Source organism: Nicotiana tomentosiformis, chromosome 12, assembly GCF_000390325.3.
Source record: "Nicotiana tomentosiformis chromosome 12, ASM39032v3, whole genome shotgun sequence".
In the NCBI taxonomy this organism is placed as follows: Eukaryota; Viridiplantae; Streptophyta; class Magnoliopsida; order Solanales; family Solanaceae; genus Nicotiana; species Nicotiana tomentosiformis.
In genome coordinates this window covers 6,238,910-6,249,786 of record NC_090823.1, presented here as the reverse complement: position 1 = coordinate 6,249,786, position 10,877 = coordinate 6,238,910, and the positions used below count along the sequence as shown (strand labels likewise).

Here is a 10,877-nt window from a genome sequence, read left to right as displayed (position 1 = left end):
CATTTAGTTGCTATCTGTCATTGTTGTGAAATTCTCTGAAAGATTTTTATATCCGAATTTCATGTACTTGAACTGTATAAATTGATTTGACTTAAACTGCTCGATTTGAAGGCATGTATATTCTCTGTTGGAATTCCTGAAAATGAAGTATAACTGTGTAGCTCATGAGAATCTTCAATTCCTTATTTATTATTGTTACTTTTGTTACAACCCAAATTTGCGTACCTTAGATCATTCCATAAGTTAGTCGACGTAAATCCAAGAAGAGATTATCTTTGAGATGATAAGAAGTTAATCCTATTGGTCTTAAACGATACAAGGGTGTATAAGAGTGGTTAACAAGTATTAGAAGTGAAACGAATCAAGGATGTTGTAACCCGCATTTTCGGGTAAAACTAGAGGTGATTAATTGTCCCAAGAGGTTATGTTTTAATGTATTTGAATAATATAATATCCATATCATAAGTCTTGAAGTCAAGAGAGTTATGAAACAAAAGTCGATAAAAGTTGTCGCAACTTATGTTTATAATTTTACATAAAATTTAGGTCAAATGTTACTACAGTTTTCTCCCAATGTACATGGAATTATGGGGTGATCTTCCTATCAAATTGAAGATCTATGAGTCTACTTTCCAACGCATTAAACCGTTTGTCGATACGATCTCGGAATAGAGAGATATTCGCGTTTTTGTGAGAGTGCGCCAAGCAGCTCTCTATGGGGCCCACATAGGCGGTTGAGATATATTGATATATATCAGACCCTTTAACCCCGTTTTAACTCATTAATTTTCATTCTCTTCAGACCCTAGACACCTAAAAACACTCTCTCAAGGTTCTCTCATGATCCAAGACCCAAACAAAGGGCAAACAACACAAATCAAGTGTCGGGAATCCCGTGGCGCTAGTAAGTTTCTTGTTCTTCTTGTTGTTGCTGATTTTTGTGTTGTTCCAGCTCGTGTTGGAGGTTGTTTTAAGTGTTTTATGTTCTGTAAATACTCCTTAAAGTTCTTAATATCAACCCTAGGTGATTTCAAGTCTTCTAAAGTAATTCTAGTTCCGAAAAGCCCAAATTGATTGCTAGTTTCGCTTCCTTGTTCTTGTGGCAGAATTTGAGGGATATTTCGTGGAACATTAAGGTCAAATTGGAGTTGTTCTTTCTGTTTAAAGGTAAGGAACCCCTTACTCTATAGATATTTAAGATTATCCAAGTTGCAGCTAAGTCATTGAAGCTAGAACTTGTGAAATATATATCGAAAGGCTTGGTAGTAATGTTGTTGGTTGGTGGACTGTTTTGGAGGCTCAATATGATTATTAATGATGTTGTTTGGGCTGTTTGGTGATTGTATTGACTTGTGTGAAGTCATATAAATAGGGGAGGTGCTGTCCATTTCATCGTAAAATAGGTTGTGGTCGATACATAATAGTTACGACGCTTAAACGAAAATGATAGTGTCATTTGTCTTATTGTAGACTAAGGAGTCGTGACATTTGCATAGCTTGAGGTTGGGCAGTATATACAAGGTATGTGAGGCTATCCCCTTCATTATTTTGCACGACTCCAATTGTACATAATGTAATGAACGAGCTCCCAAAGATACTCTACTCTTAGAAGCTAGCACTACTTACATTGCTGCCCTTCTTATGAAACGATTAATATTGATGTTACTTCTCTTATTCTTATATTATCAATGTTGTTGGTAGCTCCTTATTCTTATAAGATTCTTGATGAAGGGTTAATCCTAATAACATGTACGAAGGATACCGACCTTACGTCACTCCAAAAGGTTCAAAATGTGATTCCAATGAGTCCAGCATGCATCATATATATGTATCTATTTTACTCTACCGAGCCACGCTATAGTTGGCCGGGTATGGCACCTATTGTGCAACCACTGATCAGTTGGGTTTTACCGAGCTCCACGTGGCCGGGTACGATTCTACCGAGCCCTATGATGGCCGGGTACGTTTTACCGAGCCTATTACGGCCGGGTATGATATGATGATGATGATGCCCACAAAGGCATATGTTTTAAAAGTTTATGTATATATATATGTATGTATCATGTATTTCATGTTAGTAGCCCTCAGAGGTACCCAGATGTCACAGGTTGTATATTCCCTATCACTGTTTACATTATTGTTCTTACTTATGCTATTCTGCCTTACATACTCAGTACTTTATTCGTACTGACGTCCTTTTATTTGTGGACCCTGCATGTCGTGCTGCAGGTCCTGATAGACGGGTAGACGCAGCTCCCCCATCACAGTAGGCTATCCGGTTCAGCGTTATTGGCAAGATCCTTTCTCCGGACTTGCCGTGGTCTTGGTATGCATTTTTGTTATTGACATTATGGGTATGTCGGGGCCCTGTTCCGGCAATGTTGTAGCACTGATGTAACTTTAGAGGCTCATAGACAGGTGTCGACTTATGTATGGTTTAGAATGCCTTGTCGGCTGATTTTTTGTTGTATAGTCTTTCATGGCATCATGTTAGCTCGTACCTTATATATAGTTCTTGACAGTCTTGTCGTCCCATGTTATGTATGTTCATGACATTATCTTTCATTGTTGGATGTTCATGATCCATGTCTACTATTTATATTGATCTTGTCGGCCCTTAAAGATAATAAGGAAGGTTAGATAAAATGTACGTTGGTGCTCGGCAAGTATGGCCCGGGTGCTAGTCATGACCCTCCAGTTGGGTCGTGACAAACTTGGTATCAGAGCAAGTCTGTCCTAGGGTTGTCTATGAGCCGTGTCTAGTAGAGTTTTGATTATGGATGTGTAGCGCGCCACATTTATAATCAGGAGGCTACGTGACATCTAGGGTTGTTACCTTCTTCCTAAATCTAGATCGTTCGTAGAGTTGAGTCGTAAATGTTCATATCTAATATTCACATTGATTTCTTTCAGCGATGCCTTCGACTAGGAAGCAAGCGATTAGTAAACGGCTTGATATAGCTGTGGGCGAGGGTAACATTCAGGTGCCTCCAGCCAGAGCAGGCCAAAGTGAGGCTCAGAGTGAGATGCCATCTCATACCTCTCCGTCTCCTCCAGAGGATATTAGGAGGCACCCAGTACATCCAGTTCCACCGTCTGGCACTACAGACCACGATATGCGCAGTGCAGTGCAGTTGTTGACTAGCTTGGTAGCTGCTCAGGCTCAAAGGCAGAATACCGGTGCTGCTGATAAACCAGTTAGTGCGAGAGTTCGTGATTTTATTAGCCTAGACCCTCCAGTGTTTACCGGATCAGACCCCAAGGAGGACCCACAAACATTTATTGATCAGGTTCATCGTACATTGCGGGTTATGCATGCTAGTGATACGGAGGCAGTAGAGTTGGCTTCTTATCGGTTACGGGATTTAGCCATTTTCTGGTATGATAGTTGGGAGAGATCTAGGGGTCCGAACGCTCCTCCAGCCGTGTGGAAGGAATTTTCTGAGGCCTTTCTTCGTCACTACTTGCCAGTTGAGATACGACGAGCTAGAGCTGATAAGTTCTTGAACCTTCGACAGGGTAATATGAGTGTACGAGAGTATAGTATACAGTTTGACTCTTTAGCAAGGTATGCTCCCCATATGGTGTCAGAGATGAGTGATAGGGTGCATCTGTTCGTGAACGGGTTGGGACCACATCTGATAAATGAGTGCACAACAGCCTCCTTGGTAGAGGGCATGGATATTTCCCGTATTCAGGCTTATGCCCAGACCCTAGAGGATCGTAAGCGCCAGCAAAGGGCAGATAGGGAGCAGGATAGGGGCCAGCATAAGAGGGCGAGATTGGCAGGGTATTCTAATGAGTTCAGAGGCAGTATCAGGCCCCAATATTTGAGGAGTTCGACGCCACCTATAGCTAGTGCTCCTCCACAGTTTCAGAGGCCTCGGTATGATCGATTTACCTATTCTGGTTCAGGTCAGAGTTCGAGGGCATCAGGCTCACAATTTCATAGAGATACTAGTCAAACGAGACCCCCAACACCTCGTTGTGATCAGTGCGGCAAGGCCCACTTTGGACTGTGCCGTCGAGGTTCCGATGCGTGCTATTCTTGCGGACAGCATGGCCATATGATGCGGGATTGTCCTAACAGAGGAGGTGGTGGTATGGCTCAGCCGACTGGATCTGTGTCTGGTTCTTCCTTATCAGTTCGACCTCCAACACAAGGTTTTCAACAGTCGACAGGTCGTGGTAGAGGTAGAGGTACAGTGCCGAGTTCGAGTGGTGCTCAAAATCGAACCTATGCTCTAGTAGGTCGACAAGATCTCGAGTCATCTCCGGATGTCATTACAGGTATATTGTCTGTGTTTTCTTATGATGTATATGCACTAATTGATCCGGGGTCTACCTTATCATATGTTACACCCTTTGTGGCTAATAAGTTTGGCATTGAACCTAAATTGATAAGTAAACCACTTGCGATATCCACTCCGATAGGAGATTCTGTGATTGCTAGAAGGGTATATAAGGGTTGCACTGTGATGATTTGTAGTCATAAAACCTCGGCAAATTTATTTGAGTTAGAAATGGTTGATTTCGATGTGATAATGGGAATGGACTGGTTGGCCTCATGCTATGCAAATGTTGACTGTCGTACGAAGATGGTTAGGTTTCAGTTTCCTGATGAACCCGCCATTGAATGGAAGGGGAATATTGCAACGCCGAAAGGTAGGTTTATTTCCTATCTTAAGGCAAGGAAGATGATCTCAAAAGGTTACATTTATCATCTTGTTCGCGTGAGGGATGTGGAGGCAAAGCCTCCTACTCTACAATTAATCCCCATGGTCAATGAATTTCCAGATGTTTTCCCGGATGAACTCCCAGGCCTGCCTCCTGAAAGGGAGATTGAGTTTAGCATTGATGCATTGCCTGACACTCAACCGATCTCTATCCCTCCATACAGGATGGCCCCGGCAGAGTTGCGAGAGTTGAAGGTGCAGTTGAAGGACTTGCTGGATAAGGGTTTCATTAGGCCTAGCACTTCACCTTGGGGTGCGCCAGTCTTATTCGTGCGGAAGAAAGATGGGTCGTTAAGGATGTGTATCGATTATCGACAGTTGAATAAGTCTACAATAAAGAACAAGTATCCACTTCCAAGGATTGATGACCTATTTGACCAACTCCAGGGTGCCAAGTATTTCTCCAAGATTGACTTGCGTTCAGGGTATCATCAGGTGAGGGTTAAGGAGAAGGATATTCCAAAGACGGCCTTCCGGACAAGATATGGGCACTTTGAGTTCTTGGTGATGTCGTTCGGGCTAACAAATGCCCCAGCAGCTTTTATGGATCTCATGAATAGTGTATTCAGGCCCTATCTTGATGTGTTCGTGATCGTATTCATTGATGACATTCTGGTGTATTCTCGTTCGGAGGCGGAACATGCGGGCCACTTGCGGATAGTATTACAGACCCTTCAGGATCATAAGTTATATGCTAAGTTCTCTAAATGTGAATTCTGGCTGAACTCAGTAGCATTCCTTGGCCATGTGATATCTGATGAGGGTATTAGTGTCGACACTCAGAAGATCGATGCAGTGAAGAATTGGCCGAGACCTACAACACCATCAGAAGTCCGCAGCTTCCTGGGGCTAGCAGGATATTATAGGCGGTTTGTAGAAGGGTTTTCCTCTATATCAGCACCATTGACTAAGTTAACACAGAAAGCTACCAAGTTCCAGTGGTCTGATTCTTGTGAATATAGTTTTCAGGAGCTAAAGAATCGATTGACATCCGCGCCAGTGCTCACTCTCCCAGAAGGAACAGAAGGTTATGTGGTATATTGTGATGCCTCAGGTATAGGTTTGGGGTGCGTATTGATGCAACGTGGGAAGGTGATTGCTTATGCATCAAGACAATTGAAGAAGCATGAAAAGAATTACCCGACTCATGATTTGGAATTGGCTGCAGTAATATATGCTTTAAAGATATGGCGGCACTACTTATACGGCGTCCATGTTGACATCTACACAGATCATAAAAGTTTACAATACATCTTCAAGCAGAAGGAGTTGAATTTGAGGCAGTGTAGGTGGCTTGAATTACTGAAAGACTATGACGTCGAGATATTGTACCATCCCGGTAAAGCCAATGTTGTGGCAGACGCTCTCAGCCGTAAGTCAATGGGAAGCTTAATACATATTGAGGCAGGTAGACAAGGGTTGACCAAAGAGCTTCACCAGCTGGCCAATATGAGAATCAGATTGTTGGACTCTGATGACGGAGGTGTTACTGTACAGAATACAGCAGAATCATCTTTGGTAGCCGAGGTAAAAGCACGGCAATATGAAGATCCTACCTTAGTAAGATTGAGAGAGGGAATTCAGCAGTGTAAGATTACAGCTTTCAAAATCGGAGGGGATGGGACACTGAGATACCAGGGCCGATTATGTGTGCCTAGTGTGGCAGGGTTGCGAGAGAAGATTATGATTGAGATTCATCAGTCCCGATATTCTATCCATCCCGGTTCGACAAAGATGTATCATGACGTTAAGGAGCAGTATTGGTGGGATAACATGAAGAAGTGTATTGCAGAATTTGTAGCCCAGTGTCCTAATTGTCAACAAGTAAAGATCGAGCATCAGAAACCCAGTGGATTGATTCAGAATATAGAGATTCCGACCTGGAAATGGGAGGTGATTAATATGGACTTCATTATTGGATTACCTCGCTCTTATCATAAGTTTGACTCCATCTGGGTGATAGTCGATCGACTTACAAAATCTGCCCATTTCCTGCCAGTTAAGACAACTTACACGGCTGAAGATTATGCGAAGTTGTATATCAAGGAGATTGTTAGGCTTCATGGTGTGCCGGTATCTATTATATCAGACCGAGGAGCTCAATTTACGGCTAACTTTTGGAGGTCTTTTCAGAAGGGTTTAGGCACACAAGTAAATCTCAGCACTGCATTCCATCCGCAGACTGACGGACAGGCTGAACGTACCATTCAGACGCTTGAAGATATGCTACGAGCATGTGTTCTAGATTTCAAGGGGAATTGGGATGACCATCTGGCACTCATTGAATTTGCCTACAATAATAGCTACCATTCCAGTATTAAAATGGCCCCGTATGAGGCACTGTACGGGAGGAGATGTAGATCACCAGTTGGATGGTTCGAAGTCGGTGAGACAGAATTATATGGGCCAGATTTGATTCACCAAGCCATTGAGAAGGTGAAAGTGATACAAGAGCGACTGAGGACGGCACAAAGCAGGCAAAAGTCTTATTCCGATGTCCGACGTCGTGATCTGGAATTTGAGGTTGGTGATTGGGTTTTCCTGAAGATCTCGCCGATGAAGGGTGTTATGCGTTTTGGGAGGAAAGGTAAGTTGAGTCCGCGGTATATTGGGCCGTACAAAATTCTTCAACGAATTGGACAGGTTGCTTATAAGTTAGAATTGCCATCCGAATTGGAATTTGTCCACCCGGTATTCCATGTATCTATGTTGAGGAAATGTATTGGAGACCCTTCTCGGGTCGTCCCTATCAAAGATGTACAAGTTACAGAGGATCTATCATATGATGAAGTGCCAGTGGCTATATTAGATCGACAAGTCCGCAAGCTGAGAACAAAGGATGTAGCTTCCGTCAAAGTATTATGGAGGAACAAGAATATAGAAGAAATGACATGGGAATCAGAAAAGGAGATGAAGTCTAAATACCCTTACCTATTCCAGAGTGAGGATAACGAGGATGCCGGGGGAAAGCAAGACGTATTATAAAGTGAAACGGCTCTATGAGGTAAGCAATAGCTTGTGAATACTATTTTTTTAATACAAAATGGTGATATGCAGATAATGTACATATCCATAATGCTTTGTATAGTATTGTAAGGCCATAGGTTGGGTTTAACTTCTTGTAAGGTTGGCTAGTGTCCATTTTATAGGGGAAACTAAGCCGGACATTTCCGTCAGAATCCACGATAAGTTAGACTCTCCATAAACCCTTACATTCGAGGACGAATGTTCCTAAGGGGGGGAGGATGTTACAACCCAAATTTGCGTACCTTAGATCATTCCATAAGTTAGTCGACGTAAATCCAAGAAGAGATTATCTTTGAGATGATAAGAAGTTAATCCTATTGGTCTTAAACGATACAAGGGTGTATAAGAGTGGTTAACAAGTATTAGAAGTGAAACGAATCAAGGATGTTGTAACCCGCATTTTCGGGTAAAACTAGAGGTGATTAATTGTCCCAAGAGGTTATGTTTTAATGTATTTGAATAATATAATATCCATATCATAAGTCTTGAAGTCAAGAGAGTTATGAAACAAAAGTCGATAAAAGTTGTCGCAACTTATGTTTATAATTTTACATAAAATTTAGGTCAAATGTTACTACAGTTTTCTCCCAATGTACATGGAATTATGGGGTGATCTTCCTATCAAATTGAAGATCTATGAGTCTACTTTCCAACGCATTAAACCGTTTGTCGATACGATCTCGGAATAGAGAGATATTCGCGTTTTTGTGAGAGTGCGCCAAGCAGCTCTCTATGGGGCCCACATAGGCGGTTGAGATATATTGATATATATCAGACCCTTTAACCCCGTTTTAACTCATTAATTTTCATTCTCTTCAGACCCTAGACACCTAAAAACACTCTCTCAAGGTTCTCTCATGATCCAAGACCCAAACAAAGGGCAAACAACACAAATCAAGTGTCGGGAATCCCGTGGCGCTAGTAAGTTTCTTGTTCTTCTTGTTGTTGCTGATTTTTGTGTTGTTCCAGCTCGTGTTGGAGGTTGTTTTAAGTGTTTTATGTTCTGTAAATACTCCTTAAAGTTCTTAATATCAACCCTAGGTGATTTCAAGTCTTCTAAAGTAATTCTAGTTCCGAAAAGCCCAAATTGATTGCTAGTTTCGCTTCCTTGTTCTTGTGGCAGAATTTGAGGGATATTTCGTGGAACATTAAGGTCAAATTGGAGTTGTTCTTTCTGTTTAAAGGTAAGGAACCCCTTACTCTATAGATATTTAAGATTATCCAAGTTGCAGCTAAGTCATTGAAGCTAGAACTTGTGAAATATATATCGAAAGGCTTGGTAGTAATGTTGTTGGTTGGTGGACTGTTTTGGAGGCTCAATATGATTATTAATGATGTTGTTTGGGCTGTTTGGTGATTGTATTGACTTGTGTGAAGTCATATAAATAGGGGAGGTGCTGTCCATTTCATCGTAAAATAGGTTGTGGTCGATACATAATAGTTACGACGCTTAAACGAAAATGATAGTGTCATTTGTCTTATTGTAGACTAAGGAGTCGTGACATTTGCATAGCTTGAGGTTGGGCAGTATATACAAGGTATGTGAGGCTATCCCCTTCATTATTTTGCACGACTCCAATTGTACATAATGTAATGAACGAGCTCCCAAAGATACTCTACTCTTAGAAGCTAGCACTACTTACATTGCTGCCCTTCTTATGAAACGATTAATATTGATGTTACTTCTCTTATTCTTATATTATCAATGTTGTTGGTAGCTCCTTATTCTTATAAGATTCTTGATGAAGGGTTAATCCTAATAACATGTACGAAGGATACCGACCTTACGTCACTCCAAAAGGTTCAAAATGTGATTCCAATGAGTCCAGCATGCATCATATATATGTATCTATTTTACTCTACCGAGCCACGCTATAGTTGGCCGGGTATGGCACCTATTGTGCAACCACTGATCAGTTGGGTTTTACCGAGCTCCACGTGGCCGGGTACGATTCTACCGAGCCCTATGATGGCCGGGTACGTTTTACCGAGCCTATTACGGCCGGGTATGATATGATGATGATGATGCCCACAAAGGCATATGTTTTAAAAGTTTATGTATATATATATGTATGTATCATGTATTTCATGTTAGTAGCCCTCAGAGGTACCCAGATGTCACAGGTTGTATATTCCCTATCACTGTTTACATTATTGTTCTTACTTATGCTATTCTGCCTTACATACTCAGTACTTTATTCGTACTGACGTCCTTTTATTTGTGGACCCTGCATGTCGTGCTGCAGGTCCTGATAGACGGGTAGACGCAGCTCCCCCATCACAGTAGGCTATCCGGTTCAGCGTTATTGGCAAGATCCTTTCTCCGGACTTGCCGTGGTCTTGGTATGCATTTTTGTTATTGACATTATGGGTATGTCGGGGCCCTGTTCCGGCAATGTTGTAGCACTGATGTAACTTTAGAGGCTCATAGACAGGTGTCGACTTATGTATGGTTTAGAATGCCTTGTCGGCTGATTTTTTGTTGTATAGTCTTTCATGGCATCATGTTAGCTCGTACCTTATATATAGTTCTTGACAGTCTTGTCGTCCCATGTTATGTATGTTCATGACATTATCTTTCATTGTTGGATGTTCATGATCCATGTCTACTATTTATATTGATCTTGTCGGCCCTTAAAGATAATAAGGAAGGTTAGATAAAATGTACGTTGGTGCTCGGCAAGTATGGCCCGGGTGCTAGTCATGACCCTCCAGTTGGGTCGTGACAAACTTGGTATCAGAGCAAGTCTGTCCTAGGGGTTGTCTATGAGCCGTGTCTAGTAGAGTTTTGATTATGGATGTGTAGCGCGCCACATTTATAATCAGGAGGCTACGTGACATCTAGGGTTGTTACCTTCTTCCTGAATCTAGATCGTGCGTAGAGTTGAGTCGTAAGTGTTCATATCTAATATTCACCTTGTTTTCTTTTAGCGATGCCTTCGACTAGGAAGCAAGCGATTAGTAAACGGCTTGATACAGCTGTAGGAGAGGGTAACATTCAGGTGCCTCCAGCCATAGCAGGCCAAAGTGAGCCTCAGAGTGAGATGCCGTCTCATACCTCTCTGTCTCCTCCAGAGGATATTAGGAGGCACCCAGTACATCCAGTTCCTCCGT

At 42.0% G+C, this 10,877-nt stretch overlaps 1 long non-coding RNA gene across 1 annotated transcript; it reads left to right on the top strand.

The window, feature by feature from the left end:
* Window positions 1-216: 216 nt before the first annotated feature.
* LOC138903569 (uncharacterized) lies at window positions 217-2,564 on the top strand. Its single transcript, XR_011412844.1, has 3 exons — window positions 217-904; window positions 1,107-1,167; window positions 1,471-2,564. It is a non-coding gene; the product is annotated as an uncharacterized lncRNA (long non-coding RNA).
* The last annotated feature ends 8,313 nt before the right edge of the window (window positions 2,565-10,877 follow it).